The sequence below is a fragment of the Aptenodytes forsteri genome, unplaced genomic scaffold (assembly GCF_000699145.1).
Source record: "Aptenodytes forsteri isolate BGI_AS27 unplaced genomic scaffold, ASM69914v1 Scaffold54, whole genome shotgun sequence".
Lineage (NCBI taxonomy): Eukaryota > Metazoa > Chordata > Aves > Sphenisciformes > Spheniscidae > Aptenodytes > Aptenodytes forsteri.
Genome location: NW_008796044.1, coordinates 11,512,472 through 11,528,499, shown reverse-complemented (window position 1 = coordinate 11,528,499; position 16,028 = coordinate 11,512,472).

The following is a 16,028-nucleotide window of genomic DNA, read 5'->3' as shown; positions in this document are numbered from 1 at the left end:
TCCCAGTGCAGGCAGCAGGAGCTTTGCTCTGGGCTCAGCGAGTGCCGGGCTCTCACCTTGTGCGCCGCTAACGAGGCACAATTTGATTAACTCACATTGCAGAAAGGCCACGGGATTTCCCTTCGCTGCTTTGCTCAGCCGACCCCGGCCAGAGCAGTCCGCCTCGCGTCCCGCTGGAGGCGAGTGACTGGTACAAAGAAGTGATCCGGCCATTTCCTCGTTATAAATAGAGATTTTGGGAGAGGGTTGGCAAGTGGCTGTCCGGGGTCACAACCAGCCCAGGTCCATGTGAGTAGCGTTGGAGCAGCCGAACGCCAGGGGAAGCCTGCAATTCCAGCTCTGTGTCCTGTGAAGAGCAGCCTGTAGCGGCTCCCTGCCGCCCTTCCCTGCAGCTGCCTGGCGCCAGCCCACCCCGTCCCACGCTTGCTGCCCCGACAAGCCTGTGGCCCCCACTGTGGCGTCGTGCCCTCCCCGTGGTGGCCGGGCTCGCAGTCCCAAAGCCACGGGATGGAGCCCAGCCAACACCCCAGTAAAACGGGCTGCAGCCCTGCCGGCAGCGGGGTCTGCCCTCCCGCCCCGCACCGAGGTGGTCATCCTGACCCCTGTCCGCATCCCTTCCTTATTGAAAGCAGAAGCAGGCAGCCCTGCAAATATCCAGAGAGGGGGGGGGAAAAGGCCAGATCCATCTGCAAAAACACAGGCAGAAATGTTTCTTTGTCTCGGGAAGTGTCAGCGAAAGAAATTCCCTTTGAGGATAGGTTTGTGTTTGCAAGACTTCAAACTCCTCATCTGGACAATAACAGCTTCTGTCTAAAGGAATCAGGCCCGTAAGGTAGCGGCCAAGCCTGGAGTATTAGACGTTAGGACAGTAATTAGGGCTCTGGTGCTGATAAGGGTGCAGACCTCAGCCACCTTCTGCTCTGCTCATGCCAGAGGAGTGAGTGTGCATCACGCCCGGCTGTTTGCAGGGGTCCCGACAGCGCAGAGGCACCGGGGGATGTAAACAACTCGCGGTCTGGCCCGGCCAGGGCTCTCCATCGCCGCCACACCGGCTAGTGCTGGCAGGAGGAACGGCGGGGGCAGCTGCTTGCCCGGAGCCCGGCTCAGCACCGGCACCCCACGCTCAGCAAAAGTGGGATGCGCTCAGCAATTGTCGCAAACAGGTCCCCACTGGCAGTGTAACATCAAACCTGTTTTAGCATGGGGAAAAAAAAAAAGATTTTTTTTCTCATCTTGGCCGCCCGTGCCAAATCCCGGCAGCCCCTGCTCAGCCACGGGTTTGCCACAGGATACCAGCTCCTGCCAGCATTTGGGTCCCTGATGTGCATGCACACCTAAACATGTTCAGGACCAAAAAAAGCTGGGTCCTGGGCTTTACAGCTGCCAGCCCTGTAAGAACCGAGGGTCCGCCTTCGCTGCCTTCTTAGTGCCCTGGGAGGGAGCCCCAGGGCTGGCAAAGGGGCTCGTGCCAGCATCGCAGGCTGCAGAAGAGGAGGTTGATGCACAGGTCTGCAGGCAAAGGAAGGCCACCGGGGACTTCTGATCATCTCATTAACTCAGGAGAACAGCAGAAAATAATTGCTCGTGGTTCAATGCAGTCCATCTGTGTGGGATTTTCTCAATAATAAGTGCATACGGCCTGGTTTTAATGTTTTTCAACATTTTTTAAACTGAAACATTTCCTAGTGCCGAAGCCTGGGCAGAAATCAGTTCCAGCCCTGAGGGCAGCGAGGGGATTTAGAGGCACAAGTCTCAGGTTGACTTTTTAACAGGGTTCGTACAAACTATCCTGCCCGTAATGCTCATGTAATTGATGCTTTTGAATACTCCAAGGAGGCCAAGGTCCTCTGAGGCTTTGAAAGTATGTTTTACAGTATTTTCTGATGTGATATATAAAAAAAACCCTAATCATGAGTCAGGCAAGCAAAGCTCCTGAGACTGACTTAAAATTATTTACACGCACACACACCCCTTTTTAAGTGATTGCATCTAAAGCTTTTCAAAATGTTTTTTTTTTTAACAAAAGCTGATTTTTCACGCAGTCACAGGACTCTGGCAGTTTTGGTGTAAAACCTGCCCCGCAGCCAGCTGCGGGGAGGGCAGGATGCGCCGGCCGGCCGAGGCTGGGCTGTGCCTTCCTGCAGAAGGGTTCAAAGCAGGAGCTGATTTGTCTTATTTCCCTACAAGATGCAGGTTGAGACTTAACTCTGGCCAAGCAGCAAGTGACTGTGGGGAGTTTTGGTCATCAGGGATGGATGAAGCGATGGGCTCGGTCCTTTCCAGATCCCGATTTTCCCAGTCCGTGAAAGCCAAGCAGGTAACTGGAGCAATTTCCCTGGGATAAGGGAACTTCACGGGCATCTGGCAAACTCTCTCTCTCTCTCTCTCTCTCTCTCGTTAAAGCCGGCGCTGTTAAAGTGACGCTCTGACCCCTGCCAAAAATCTGTCCTAATAATTTCCCCATGTGGTGAAATGCCGGGCATTTATTGCGGCTTTGCTCCGCTGCCTTCCCCCTGAAGAAAGCGCGGAGGGCTGCGCACCCTGCCCACCCCACCGCTCGGCCCCGTCACCAGCAGCCCCAGCCCCTATCCTATCTGGTAACTGGGGAGGGAGTGAGAAATAACCCTCCTAATCCCTTATCAGGTTTGTATGCTTAATCCCTCTTTTAAGTGGCACTGAGTTAACTGGCTCCCTTTTCAGGGGCATTGCTCGGGCGGGAGCGATGCACCTCGCGAAGGTCGTGGTGGCCCCCCCAGGCCCCTCCATGCCTGGACCGTAGTGTGAGGCTGCCGAAGCCCCGGCAGCAGCCAGCCTCAGCCATCTCATCCTGGCTTTTCTGCTCAGGACTGCCTCCATGAGACAAAGCAGACCCCGTCCCCCACGTCCCCTCTGTCCTCCCCATCCCAGGGCTTCTGCGGGCGTAGCAGTGCCCACCCCAAGGACCCCCCAACAGTGTGGGTTTGGCGGCGCGGCCAGGAGCTATTTTGGGGAGGGGGGGATTCTGGGCCACCGTTGGAAAGCTTGAATGGCACAGGAGTCCGAATCTGGCCCGAAGCATTTCAAATATGCCTCGCCGTGGGCTGGAGCGCCGAGCCTGCCTTAAGTGGGCAAGGGATTTAGTAATCGCAGCTTCCCATCGTCCCGCCAAGGGCATGGGAGCCGGGCTCTGGCCGCCGCAAAATACTTGCTGGAGGCTGAGTATTGCGCAATTTTCCACCTAACCCTGAAGCCTGCAGTGGAAAACTCCGGCTGAGCCCAAGCTGCCGCACCTGCCCTGGCTGTGGCTCGCATGGTAGGGGGCTTGTGGGGTTTTCCAGGGGTTGTTGGTTATTTGGATGATAACATCCTGGGGCAAACTATTGTGATTAGTGATACTCCAAGAGAGAGAAGCAGGAAATAGAAAAACTGGATTTTGGGGAAGCCAGCGCGGTGCCGCTGCCTGTGCTGGGCATCCCCGCAGCACCCCCGGGGGGGTCTTCCATCATAGCGGGGAAGCAGTCGGCATCTCACCAAGCCCCGTGTTTTGGGAGCTGCCACCAAAACTGAGAGGTCCCCTTTCCCACACGTTTATTGAATGGTTTGGGTTTCACAGCTGTCCCCAAAAATATGTAATGGGGAAACATGGAGATTTTGGTGCAGGAAAGCTACCAAGAAGCTTCACTTAAAGGTTGCATTGTGCTTTAGGTGACCCCAATAGTTCTGGTTTGGTTTGGTTTTGGAGGAGACACTTTGCAGCTTTTAACCATTTTTTGCTTAACCCCTTCAAATCATGGAAAGTGAACTTAGGGTGGAGAGGAAACGTCTCCCAGACACGGAAAACCAAGTCATGTTTTTAAGTGGCACTTGGTGTTTCTCAGCCCATACCCCAGGCATCCCTCCGGCTTTGCCAGAGCTGTTCAGAGTTTGATTGGAATTTATAAATAATTTTTTTTAGCCCAAAATTTACACTTTTTATAGCGAATATATACTTCTCCAACTATTTTTTTGTTGCTGATGGGCGAGGCCAGTTTGGGCCACAGAAAAGAAAGGGTGGCAGTGAGTTTTTTCCCTGCGTGGCTTTGCCAAGGCGGGGGGACACCATAAGCAGCGGTGTGTCCCAGCGCAGCCTGGCTGGCACCTGCAGCAGGGACGCACAATGGGAGCAGGGAAATCCATCCCGGAAAGGGGGTGACATGCTGGAAATGGGGTGACATGCTGGAAATGGGTGACATATGCTGGGAAAGGTGTGATGCATGCCAGGAAGGGGTGACACACTGGGAATGGGGTGACACACACCAGGATGGGGGTGACATACACTGGGAAAGAGGTGACACACACCAGGATGGCGGTGGCATTCATGCTGGGAAGAGTGTCACACATGCCAGGAACAGGTGACACTTGCTGGGAAGGGGGTGAGAGACATCAAGAAGGGAGTGAAAGGCATTGAGAAGGGGGTGACCTAGTGGGAAGGGGGTGACACATGCCAGGAAGGGGGTGACCCCCACCAGGAGAGCAGGGCAGGACCACATGTCCCAGCCCTGCAGCTGCAGATGGCACGGGGCAGCCAGGATGGCACTGGTGTGAAGTAGCATGGCTGGATCCTGCGGTTTTGGGCCACCTCGGCCGTCACACGTGTGCCCGCGTGCGGGGCAGCCTCAACGTGGAGCAATGCACCGCGGAGCCGCTGCTTCCCTCTGCCCGGCAGCAATACCCGCCACTGGTGCTCGAGCTGTGGCTAATGTCCTTTCACTGTGTATTATACAAATAATATAAATAACTCGTCCTCGGACTTCAAACATGCCACTTCAGATGTATGGTGGGAGATTACAGAGTTTGTTAAAGCTCAGGTCTTCAATCATCTGGGCAGCCTCGAAGCTGCTCACTAAAATACAGATCAATGCTTCAATTTTATGGGAGGCCTGTCCCATGTGACCAGACTCAAATCCCTTATTTTATGGCTTGCTTATACATTCCTGGTGAAAAACGGTTTACATTTTGGGCCCTGGGAGCTCTCCTAAATCAGCTGCCAGGTTTTTGCAGCTGGTAGTAAAGGGAAGCGCTGTCATCGGGCTGCCCAGAGGTGAACAAACGAGCCGCCAGGCACGGGACTGACGGCTCGCCCCGAGCCATGCTCCAGCTCCCCAGCTGCTACTGCAGCAAGGACGCCGCTCCGGCGAGGGGACACCAGCTGCGGCACCCTGAGCACCCCCCCGAGCGGCGCCGGCCCCGTGGCAGCATCTTCCCCCGGGAGATCCCAAAGCTTCAGGGCTTCGGAGACACGCGGATGAAAGGGTTAAGCTGGGCTGGACAGCTGGAGAGGAGAGGGATGCTAATCCCCCGGCTCTGGCTGCTGCTAATTATTTGCTGATTCAGCTGCCGAGCTGAGCCCAGCCCCAAAGCAGGGCCTTGGCCCACGCCTGCTGCAAGCGCTGGGGATGCTCGGGGCTCAGCATCGCCTGTTTTCTCTCGAGAGGCAGAGCTGAGCACGGTGCCCGAGCCCTGGTTGCCCTCCTGCCTTGAGAGCGGCAGCGTGTTGCAAGCAGGTTTTGCAGGGAAACTGAGGCATGGGTTATCCCTGGGCAGACCCGAAGGAGTCGTGATTTTATCCTCTCTCATCTTCCCGCAGCGCTTCACTCCTTCCCTTCACCAGCGAGCGTGAGAAAGGGGGCCGAGGCACTGCAGGGGCTCGGTCCCCTCATAGGACCCTGAGCCCTGGCAAGGACTGGAGCTGCCACCCGCTGCGATGGCACGGGGACCTGCGGGGACGTACCACGGGGGCAGAGCTCAGCAGCGCACTCCCACCTTTGCCGACTGCATCGCCTCTCCTCCTCTAACAAGCACAACAAGCTTCCAGCGTTTCCCGGCAGCAAAGTCCCCTGAGGTTACCACTAACAAAGTCCCCTCCAAAGTCCATAAACCCCCCGTTGTCGGCTGCCACCTCGCCCAGGCAGCTTCGGCGTTGAGTTATGGCCGGGCCGCTTAGCTCTTGCCGGCTAAGCAGAGCGTGCGGTCGGTAGCAGGCGATGGCTGTAACTCCTGCCTGTACAAACACCTCTTCGCCCCGGCTCCTTCCCGACGGCGCCCTGACAGAAAGCAGCTGCTTTGCCAGCAAAGGGACCTTCGGGCTGCAGCCAGCGGAGGTGGAAGGAGCCCGAAGGATGAAGGCGGGTGCCCAGTTGTGCTGATGGGGTGATGAACCCGAAGCGATGGTTGGATGTGGCATTGTGGGGTGGGAGGATGGCCGAGCCCATGGGGCACACAGCTTTTCCCTCCTGTTGCTTCCCGCTGAGGATGCTGGCTTGGGAGCAGAAAGCCCCACGGGGAGGTCTTGCCTGGCCTGCTCCCCAGCTCTCCTGCACGAGGAGGTTTGTCTCCTCACAGAATTACCACAGGTTTTCCCCCAGGGTGGCCGTTCCCCCGGCTCCGTGGCTGAAACTGACCCCGCAGAGAGCGTGTTGCCTCCAGCAAGCCCTGAAGCGGAGAGTGGAGCCACTGCTTCCCAGCACACATGTCTTACGGTACCTAAATCTGTGACGGGATGGTTGGATGAGATGGGTCTGAAATCCAGCTGGGCTGAGCTCCTCCAGCTCTTGCCCAAGTGAACTTCGGTGGTACCCAGGCGGCACCCCGAGAAAACCCAGCTCCTCTCACTGAGGCACCCAAAACAAGATAAAACCAGCCCTTGGCTCCTGACCCTGCGGTGCCGAAGTGCTGGTCTCCTCCTCCAGGCATGGCTGGGCAGGGTTCCCTGTCCCCAGCTCTGGCACTGGCCAGGGCAAGGCTTCAGTAAAATGCCTGGAGACCTTATCCCACCCTTATTAAACAAAGCTGAATTTCCATCTTGAGGAAAGCAGACAGCGTCCTCCTGCTTCCAGCTATTTAGGGGCTGGTTGGGGTTTTTTCCCCTGTTGCAAATGGGTAGCTTCATAAAGAAAAAAAAAAAGAAAAAAAAGCCCATATTCATCTTGCTTTGAAAATGCTGTAAATAAATCAATTCACTCCCAGGGATAAGCTCTGCCTTCTCTTTGCGGTTGACTCCTGCCAGTGCTAATTGGAGCCAATAGGCACATCATGAGGGGAGCAACCCCCTTTACAGGCAACACTTTAGCTTGGTGAGCATGTTTACAGCCTTATTTCAAAGCCTTAAGGAGGAGGGATCTGTCATAAACCCTGGCAGCTTTCACCGAGCAAGCAGTGCTGCTAGAATATTTAAATACCCAGCATTTGGGTGGAAAAATATAGAAAACACATGTGTTTCCATGCAAGCTCTGCTGCTGCTCAGAGCTGGATTTGTGGCAAAGAGGGGCAGGCGGGCAGCTCAGCCCCCAGCCCTGCCGGGGACGGCTCTTCGTCACCTCGGGACCTGCTAGGTGATGAAGAGCCGTCCCCGGCAGGGCTGGGGGACCAGGGCCCGAGGGCACTAATAGGTCTGAGTGGCCCTGAGGACCTCCTGGGACACCCACCCTGCCCATGGCAGGGGATCCATATAAGCTCAGTGCACGGCTCAAGGAGACATATTCCCTATGCTGTGCTTCTCCTAAAACAAGCCCTCCAACTTTTAGGGTGCTTGAAGACAGCGATTTAGAAGGAAACCACCTTTCCCAGTCAATGAAAAAGTTTGGTGTTGGTGTGTTTTTTTAAAGAAAGAAATGTCTTGAGGAAACTATAGAAGTTAGTAAAGATGTTTTCAGGATTACTTTTATCTGAAAAAAAATGAGAGATTTTCTGCATTAAAGATATCAATAAGGTTTATAGGAAAAGTACTGTGCAGGGGTTGGTGAACGGGTGAAGGAGCCGCGCGCTGGTTATGGGATGGGGTGACCACGGCCCCTTGGGCTGGAGGAGCAGCAGGACCAGCCGCAGCTGATGCTCCCCGATGCTGGACGCAGCATCTCTTGTTGTGGTGCCGTCTGCTCAGCACAACCACCTCGTCTCTAACACTTGGGGATAAACTAAGTGCAAATAATTAGCAATAAATCAGGTCTTCCTTGCACAGACCCCCCTGATGGTGCCCTTTGCCAACCACCCCGCACACAGTAGCTAACGGTCTATTTCCCACCCTCCGCAGGGTTAGGACCTCTCTGTCCTAGCAGGGTAGGGAGCAGGAGGTTGGCAGGACTCCAGCGGGGACACGGTGCTGCCACAAGCCTTCCCCCAAAGATGAATGGCTGCCAGTTTTCTTAATCCAGCCACTTTGGAGAAATTGTTTGTTCTCATCCTGTTTGAAACAGCTTCAAAGTGGCTCCAGTCTAGACTGTGCCAAGATAAATTACAAACCCAAAGCGCTGATATAAACCATAGGGGAAGGAGTCATTTGCTCTAATGTAATTAAAACAAGATATCATAATGTATGTAAGTATGTATATGTGCAGGCATGCTCTCTCCTGGCAGGGCAGCAGGGAAGGAGCAAGACGCTGCCAGGCTGCTCCCAGCAAAAGCTGGACCATCTCCACTGAGGTGGGGGCTTCTGCCCCCTTTAAAGAGGGGTTGAGCAGGGAGACCACGCCCCCAGCACCCACCAGCCAATCAGGCTGTGGCAGGCAGCTTTGACATCACCACCGCTGGTATAAAAGGTGAAAGGGGTGAGCTCTGCTGTAGATGGGTGGTGGTTGCTCCATGGTGGTTGCTCCCATCCATGGTTCTGGTGCACGGTGTTTGGTCATGGTGTTTGGTCATGGTGTTTGGTCATGGTGTTTGGTCATGGTGTTTGGTCATGGTGTTTGGTCATGGTGTTTGGTCATGGTTTTTGGTGTTTGGTCATGGTGATGGTGTTTGGTCATGTCCATGATCCTGGTCCAGGGTGGTGGGGCTTGTCCATGACCCTGGTCTGGTGGTTGGTCATGGTGTTTGGTCATGGTGTTTGGTCATGGTGTTTGGTCATGTCCTCCTGGTGCAGTGTTTGGTCATGGTGTTTGGTCATGGTGTTTGGTCATGGTGTTTGGTATCCATGATCCTGGTGCATGGTGGTTGGTCACATCCATGATCCTGGTGCATGGTGGTTGGTGCCCACGTGTGGGGCTGGTGTGCAGTGTCATTGCTGGAAGCAAAGGGGAGGACTCTGGAAGGGCAGCAATGTGGCAAGGGAGGCCCAGACCATAGTCATGGTAGGAAGAGAAAGGCAAAAGAAGGTCTGCCCCAATGGAAAAGATGAAGTAGGGAATGTGGGTCTTCCAACATCAGGATGCCTTTCATCAAAGTGCATCTGATGGGACCCTTCCTCCACTCTTCCCGTGGGGGCAGCTGAGGAAAAGGGTCTTTTGTCTGCAAAAGGTACAGGGTGAAATAAACGCTTCTTCCTTCACCTGGAATAGGACTGATTTGTGATGAACTAACTAAAAAAATAAATAAGTAATCCTTCCACTTTTAATTCAATTAAATGCAACTCAAGTGAAATAGATGGGGATCCCCTTACCCCTTAAATCTCCCCTCATTTACTAAAAATGAGGAGGGAGGAGAGAAAGGAAACAGAAAGAACGGGCTCTTAAATTTGGGGGAAAGGAAATTAAATCAAATTAAGGTAACAATTCTAATTTTGAGTCATTTTGTTGACAAATAAATGAGTCCTTGATGAATAATGGTTATATAAATTTAAGAGACTTTTTTAAAAGTTAATGATCATTAATTTTTCAACATGACTTGGCACACAGACAAACCTCAATGAAATTGAATCCTATGAAGAGTAAAAGAGGCAATTACCAGCAAAGTTGTGTGTCATTTTGTTTCAATACCATTATTACACTTGAAAATTAAGACATGTGTGTGTACAGCTGGAAGTTAATATCTCTATAAACATGTGTATGTACACATGTTTGTGAGTGCCTATATGTTGCTATAGGTCATCCCCTCCCATACTGCACTCCTGTTCTCCCCAAGGCCACTGCTGTGCTGCAGCCTGGCTTTAACCTCCCTCGGATCTCCTCTCTGGGTCTCTTTCCCCGCAGCTTGCAGCAGTAGATCATCCAAACGCCATCTCAGGTGTGAGATGCTTTCACCCCTGCATTAACCGCAACACAATTCTTTTTCCAGTTAGTCCTGAAATATCTTTTCCCCTCCTGCTGCCCAGATGCTGTCCCCAAAGGCGCAGTGGCAGTGCGGATGGGGTGGCAACAACCCTACAGCCGTGATGCCCCGATGTGATGTCTGACAGACACGTGGAGTTTCAGCTCATGCCACAAGAGGTCTCATGGATTTCATTGGGACCATCAGAGGAATAAAATCCTGGTTAATGCAAGCAGAGGTAACGCTCATGGGACCTCTCTGAGGCAGGTGGAGCATGGTTGTGTCTGGGCTCTTACTTTCCTTGGGAACAGCCCTAAATCTCCTGCCTGACAGCCCATGAGCCGGTCTCCAAAGCTACTTTATGCCTGGTGAGACAGTTGCATGTGAAAAGCAAATGGCCCTCATCGCTCCTGGCAAATCACTCAGAATACATTTTTATGGGATGCTTTGGGAGCTCACAGGCGCAGAGAGCCCACCGCCACAGGGCACAATCCCTCCTGGGGCTGAGCTGCTGCTTTTATCATATTCTGCCCATCGCAGTGCAGGGCAACCTGCTTTGCTCCTTGCCTGCATCCCATTTACATCCCGCAGAAGACTTTGTCAGATCCACAGCTCCACGTGGGCAAACAGTGATCCTTGCACCGCGTCCTGCCCACATCCCCGCCCTGGGCTGCCCCCAGCCTCCCAGGACCCACACGGGCTCTGTGGCCGCATAAATTTCAGCTCGGCGCTTTGAAGTCGCCAAAGAGGAGAGTTGTTGTTTTTGTTGGCGGCGTGGCTTATCGCCGCGATGCCTCCTGCCTGTCTCTTGCCGCACGGCCCCGGCCCGCCGTCCGTGCAGCCCCACTGCGAGGGACCGCCGGGCTGCCAGTGCCGGCTGATAAGGATGATGGATGGGGAGGAGACTGGCTCCACCAAGGCCCGGCCGCTTCCTGGGAGCCGGAGCCGGCCCAGCGCTCCCTGAGCCTGGAGGAATGCGTGTTTGAGGGATGGAGAGCTGGCACGGGATGCAAGCAGCTCCCTGCCTGGCTGAGCTCTCCACCAGCCCTGACAGTGGGTGTTGGCACCACTCGCATATCAGCCAGGGTCCTTTCCATATCTCCTTGCCCATGGAGCAGGGTGGGCAGCGCAGACCCAAATCCGCAGCCTGGGGGGGTGGGGTGGTGGTGGGGAGATGTTCCCATCCTGCTCCATCACCTGCAGGGCAGCTCTGCAGCCCACCCTGGTCCCCTCTGTGGGATGAGGGTGGTGGGTGGCTTTGGCAGGTGATGGGGGGGGACAGCCACTGCGCTGCTGGGGTGGCACCACACCTATTAGCAGCAGCCTGATGGCATGGGGCGACCTGTGAGCGGATGGTCCTCGCTTGTTGTGCCAGGGAGGTGCTTTTGTTGAAATTAGGCTTCCTGGCGCTGGAGCGGGGCTGAGCGAGGTCTCCACACCCTGGTCCCTTTGGTAGGGTGCGGTGGCTCCAGCATCAAGAGGTCCCTACCCTGGGTTTAGGGCATCCCAGCTGGGAAACAATGCTGTATCACATCCCTTCGTATCTGGGTCTCCCCAACCTTCAGGTAAGCTCTTTGCAGTGATTTTCAGAGCTGAGCTGCTGCTAATGTACCTGGAGCAACTCCCTCCATGGGTCAGCTCTTGTTCCGGACTGTCGTGGTTTAATCTCAGTCGGCAACTAAGCCGACTAACCAGGACACTGACTCAAAGCAAGCCCAGGGAAACATTTTCATGCAGCTACCACAAGGACCACGTTGTAGTTTCTTTGCAATGCCATTCTTGCTTCTCTCCCTTACCATGATTTTTCTTTGCCTCCGTTTGACCCAAACCTCCCTCCCTTTTATATTTCTTTCCCATTCCCTTTCTCCAAACCTGCGCCATGGAGGACTAATGCCTCTGCTCCCAGGTTCGAGCTGCAGAAAGCAACCAGCCCAAATCCCCTTCCCCTGGCAGGAGTCTGGATTCGGTCCCCTCTAACAGGCAGGATAACGAAGAGCCCAGAGCATGGAGATTACTGCTAGCCCATGTCCCCAAAGCATCGCTCTCTGAGCTGTGCCAAATGCAAACCTGGGATAAAACATACTAATTGCAGTGCCTCGGTCAGACAATGGAAAAATCGGATGCCTTTCCACACCAGCCTCATTACGAGGGTTTCTTAAATGGAGGCTGTGCTTGTAATTAAATAGCCATATCTTGGCTCCCAAAGACAGGAGGAAAAGGCAATTTGGAAATGTATTACAACAGGGGGGTTGGCAATTCTCCTGGATTTAGAACAATTCATGGATTTAGATCATTCCGTTTCAAATATGTGTGCTTGCTTTCAATGGAATTAAATAAAGATGTGAAAGATGGAGGGAAGGCGGCGCTTTCCTGGATGCTTTTCCCTCTCCGGCTATCAGGGGAAGGTGTAACACTGGGCTCCGAGAACTTATTTGGTAGCAGTGTGTTTTCTGGACTGCTCTGTGAGGCTGATGCTGTGGCTGACTCAGCTGATGAGTATAGGAAAGCAAGAAGTCCTATTAATACCAAATTTTCCAAAGATTTTCAGCCTGGCTTCTGGTTTTGCGCTTACCTCCTGCACTCCCTACCGTGCTCCTGCAACTGGTGGGACTGGCTCCCTGAGCACAAGCTGTGACTGTCTGGGGATGGACAGGCTCCTCGTCTCCAGCTGCCTTTTCTACAGGGATGCCACATTAAAAATAACAGTCTAAATGTTGATAATAAAGGACTCCTCGGGCACCATGCCTTTATACACACCCTTTGATTTGGCATGAAACATTGGTAATATCATCATTATATGTTTCCACATCTACAGGGAGAAATGCATCAGATATTTGAGAAGCACATGAAAATGTAACACCTCTTTTACTCCAAGAAAAGAAAACTAAACCCTTAATGTCTCTTTAGACAGCAGCTCTCATGCTGGACAGGTTTATCTTGGTGATAGCAGTCAAAGCTCCTCACTTGACCATGGGTAGCTGCAGGGGAGGAAGGGTCCAGCAGCACCCCAAAAAGATGTCCCCTCTTTTAGGTAGCTCCAGGAGAGAGCAACCTCTTTGCAGAGCACTTGCACACCTTTGCCTGCTTGTGCATTTATTAGTCACTTATTTTAAGCCCAAGTAACAGAAAAATCCTCTCCCTGCTCCCTCTGGCTCCTCTGGCATCATGTGTGCGTGTGTGTCAGTGGGCAGCTGAGAGGTGAACGGGAGATGAACTATGAGATGACTTACTCGGGTAGCAGGGAGGATGGAGGAGTAGTTTGAATCCAGCCCAAATCCTGAGTTCTGTGGGCTTGACATAAGCATTTAAGCCTTTGGTTGGGATCTGGTGATAGAAGAGGGCTGGAAAGCACATTTCTTTTGTGGTTAGAGGTCCTTTTGTCAGTCCATAAATCCAGAGGGAAGTCTGTTTATTCTGTTTACTGCAGTTACCTAACCTGTGAGCCTCTGTGTAAATCATGGCAAGCTGTGATTTAGAGGGGAGCTGGTCTGCCTGTGGCGTGTGCACCGTGTCCCTGCCCAGACCCCCACGTAGGCAGTGCGCTTCTCCAGAAGTTGGGAGATAAGAGCAATAAAAGCCGCAGCTCTCTCTCCAGCATCAGAACTGCTTCATTTTTTTTGGCACAATCATGCATTGCTGCTAACGGATGGAAAGAGGAACCCGAGCCCCAATTTTTTTTGGCACAATCATGCATTGCTGCTCACGGATGGAAAGAGGAACCCGAGCCCAAATTTTTTTTTTTTTTTCTTTCCTTATTTTTAGGAAGCAGAAGGCATTTCCTGGGGCTCCCCAGCTGCAATGTCCCATTTCCACCCCATCGCCCCTGGGGATGTCTGAGTGCCGCTGTCTGATGGTGCTTGGCCAGACGAGGAGGTGGCCAGGCTGATAACCCCACCGCGGGTGCCCAGTGCACGCAGCTGGTAACCCAGCCTTCCTCACCTGAGAGGTGCTGACTCCCCAGAGCTGAAATCAGCTGCCAGATAAGGGAGTGACTCCCAGATAACGGCACCAGCTGCTCTGTACAAGCCCCCTGGGGAAAACCGCCTGTGTTATCTGTTGGCAGAACATGGGGAGCGAGAGGAAGAGGATGGTTCAGACAACTGAGGGGGACAAAAAAAATCACCTTTGAAACCCCAGCCCTGGCACGCTGGACTTGGACACGCAGGTTTGGCAACGAAGGAGGGATGATGCAAGGCTGGAGGACAGCAGCTGGAGAGCCAGCTCACCCTGGGGGGAGTGAGCCCCCAGCCTGGGGGGGTCCCTGCTTCCCACAGCCTGGGCTGCATCCTCCAGGGTCCCTTCAGCCCTTCCTCCACCTCCTCCCGCCCGCCTCCATTAAGCAGCCGCGGGATTCCCTTGGCCTTCTCCGTTAGGATGTTGCTGCCAGTTTTGATGCTAACCATTGCGCTCCCCCGAGCCCCTGCCGTTTCCAGGCCAGAATGGTGCAGGGGGGGATCAGACTGGGTCCTCGCTGTTTAGTCTACCGATCAGATTGGTGACGAGGAGTCTAGCAGCTGGCAGAAAGCACTTTTATAATTGCTTGGATGCTGGCTTCGAGCTGTTTGCCCGGTGGATCTTTCTTTCTTTAAATCCTAGAGCAGGGGGAAGGGGAGGATGATTGCCAGGGGGGTGAGTGAAAAATGTTATATCCCTGACATTGAAGTCTGGGCAGCTGGAGATGGCTCTCTGCTGACCTCAAACGTGGAGGGATTTGGGGTGTCGCTCACTGGGAAAAGTAAAGTCAAGAGGCAGCTGGGCAAAGCACAGCATCCTCCAGGCAGGTTGGTTTGGCTCGCTCCACCTTCAGGCTGGAGTATCCTTGGCTGAAAAGCTGGACAGGCAGCGCGTGGCTCTGTGCATGCAGATGTGCGTGCAGATGTGTGTGTGCATTTGGTGGCCCCTTGCAGAGAGGATGAGGGTCCGAGGACCCTCCCAGCCTGGAGCCCGTGGGCAGCTTGGTCCCTCCAGCCCCAGCCACGATGCAAAGTGTTGTCCTGCCTCGACTTAAGGGCTTGAAGGGTTGAGGAGCCCATGCCCCACGTCCAGCAACGGATGAACCTCGTTTGCTGGAAACCAGAGCTGCGTTCCTGAGCAAAAGAGATGGCAGAGTGCTTTGCTGTACGTGGCATCGTTGAGGTACACCAGGGCCAGCGCGTGCCAAAGGGGTAGCCCAGATGGCCAAACCTCACTCAAAGCCTGCAAGTCATCTGTCTGGCTTCAACTCACGTGTGTAGGCAAAGCAAGTGACCTAGGGTGGTTTTCGAGTCAACTCGAGTGTGTAGGCAGAGCAAGCGACCTAGGGTGGTCTTCAAGGCATGGGGTTCCTCCTTTGAACACTGACCAAAGTGAGCCCTGCAGGGCTTGGGGTTGCTTGCTCATGGCGGGATGAAGACAACTCGAGGAGTCAGCACAGCGGCAGGGATGGTGAAGGGGACAGCCCGACCTGGCCAAAGAGATGGGGTTTGTTTTCTCTAGAGAGACAGAGACAGAAGGAGATGTGATAAGAGCCTTCCAAGACCTCCAAGACAACAGTGATCAATCGGTCTTGGGGTCTGCTGGAGCTGGGCCAAGATGTAATCAACTTAATTTGCAATGAGAAAGCTCAAAGGTTAGATATTAAGACAAACGATTCAGGCACGGTAGGAGGACAGTCAAGCCTGGGCCAGGTTATGCAAAGGGTATTTTAAAACTGAGCTGGATGAGGCTGTGTGGGGAGCAGTCAGGTGCAGGCGTGGGGCTTGGAAGGACTTTAATCCCCTAAGCTCAGTGGCCAGGCAGGTGACAGGCAGCAGTGCCATGAGCTGAGGCATCCCCAGCCATCCCCCTTCCAGCAGCTCCATCTGTCTCCAAATTAGCTGGACAGGCTTCACCCAAACTATCCAACCCTCCATCACAGCACAGCCCCTTCGGCGGCTCCTGCCCTGCCATGGGATGGGGACCAGTGAGACCTCCCCAAGCCCTCCCTCGCCCCGTGGCACTGCTCCAGAGGTGGCATTTCTAAGCCCAAGAGAGGGAAGCTCAGAGGCTTTTAGACACTTACAAGCTATTTT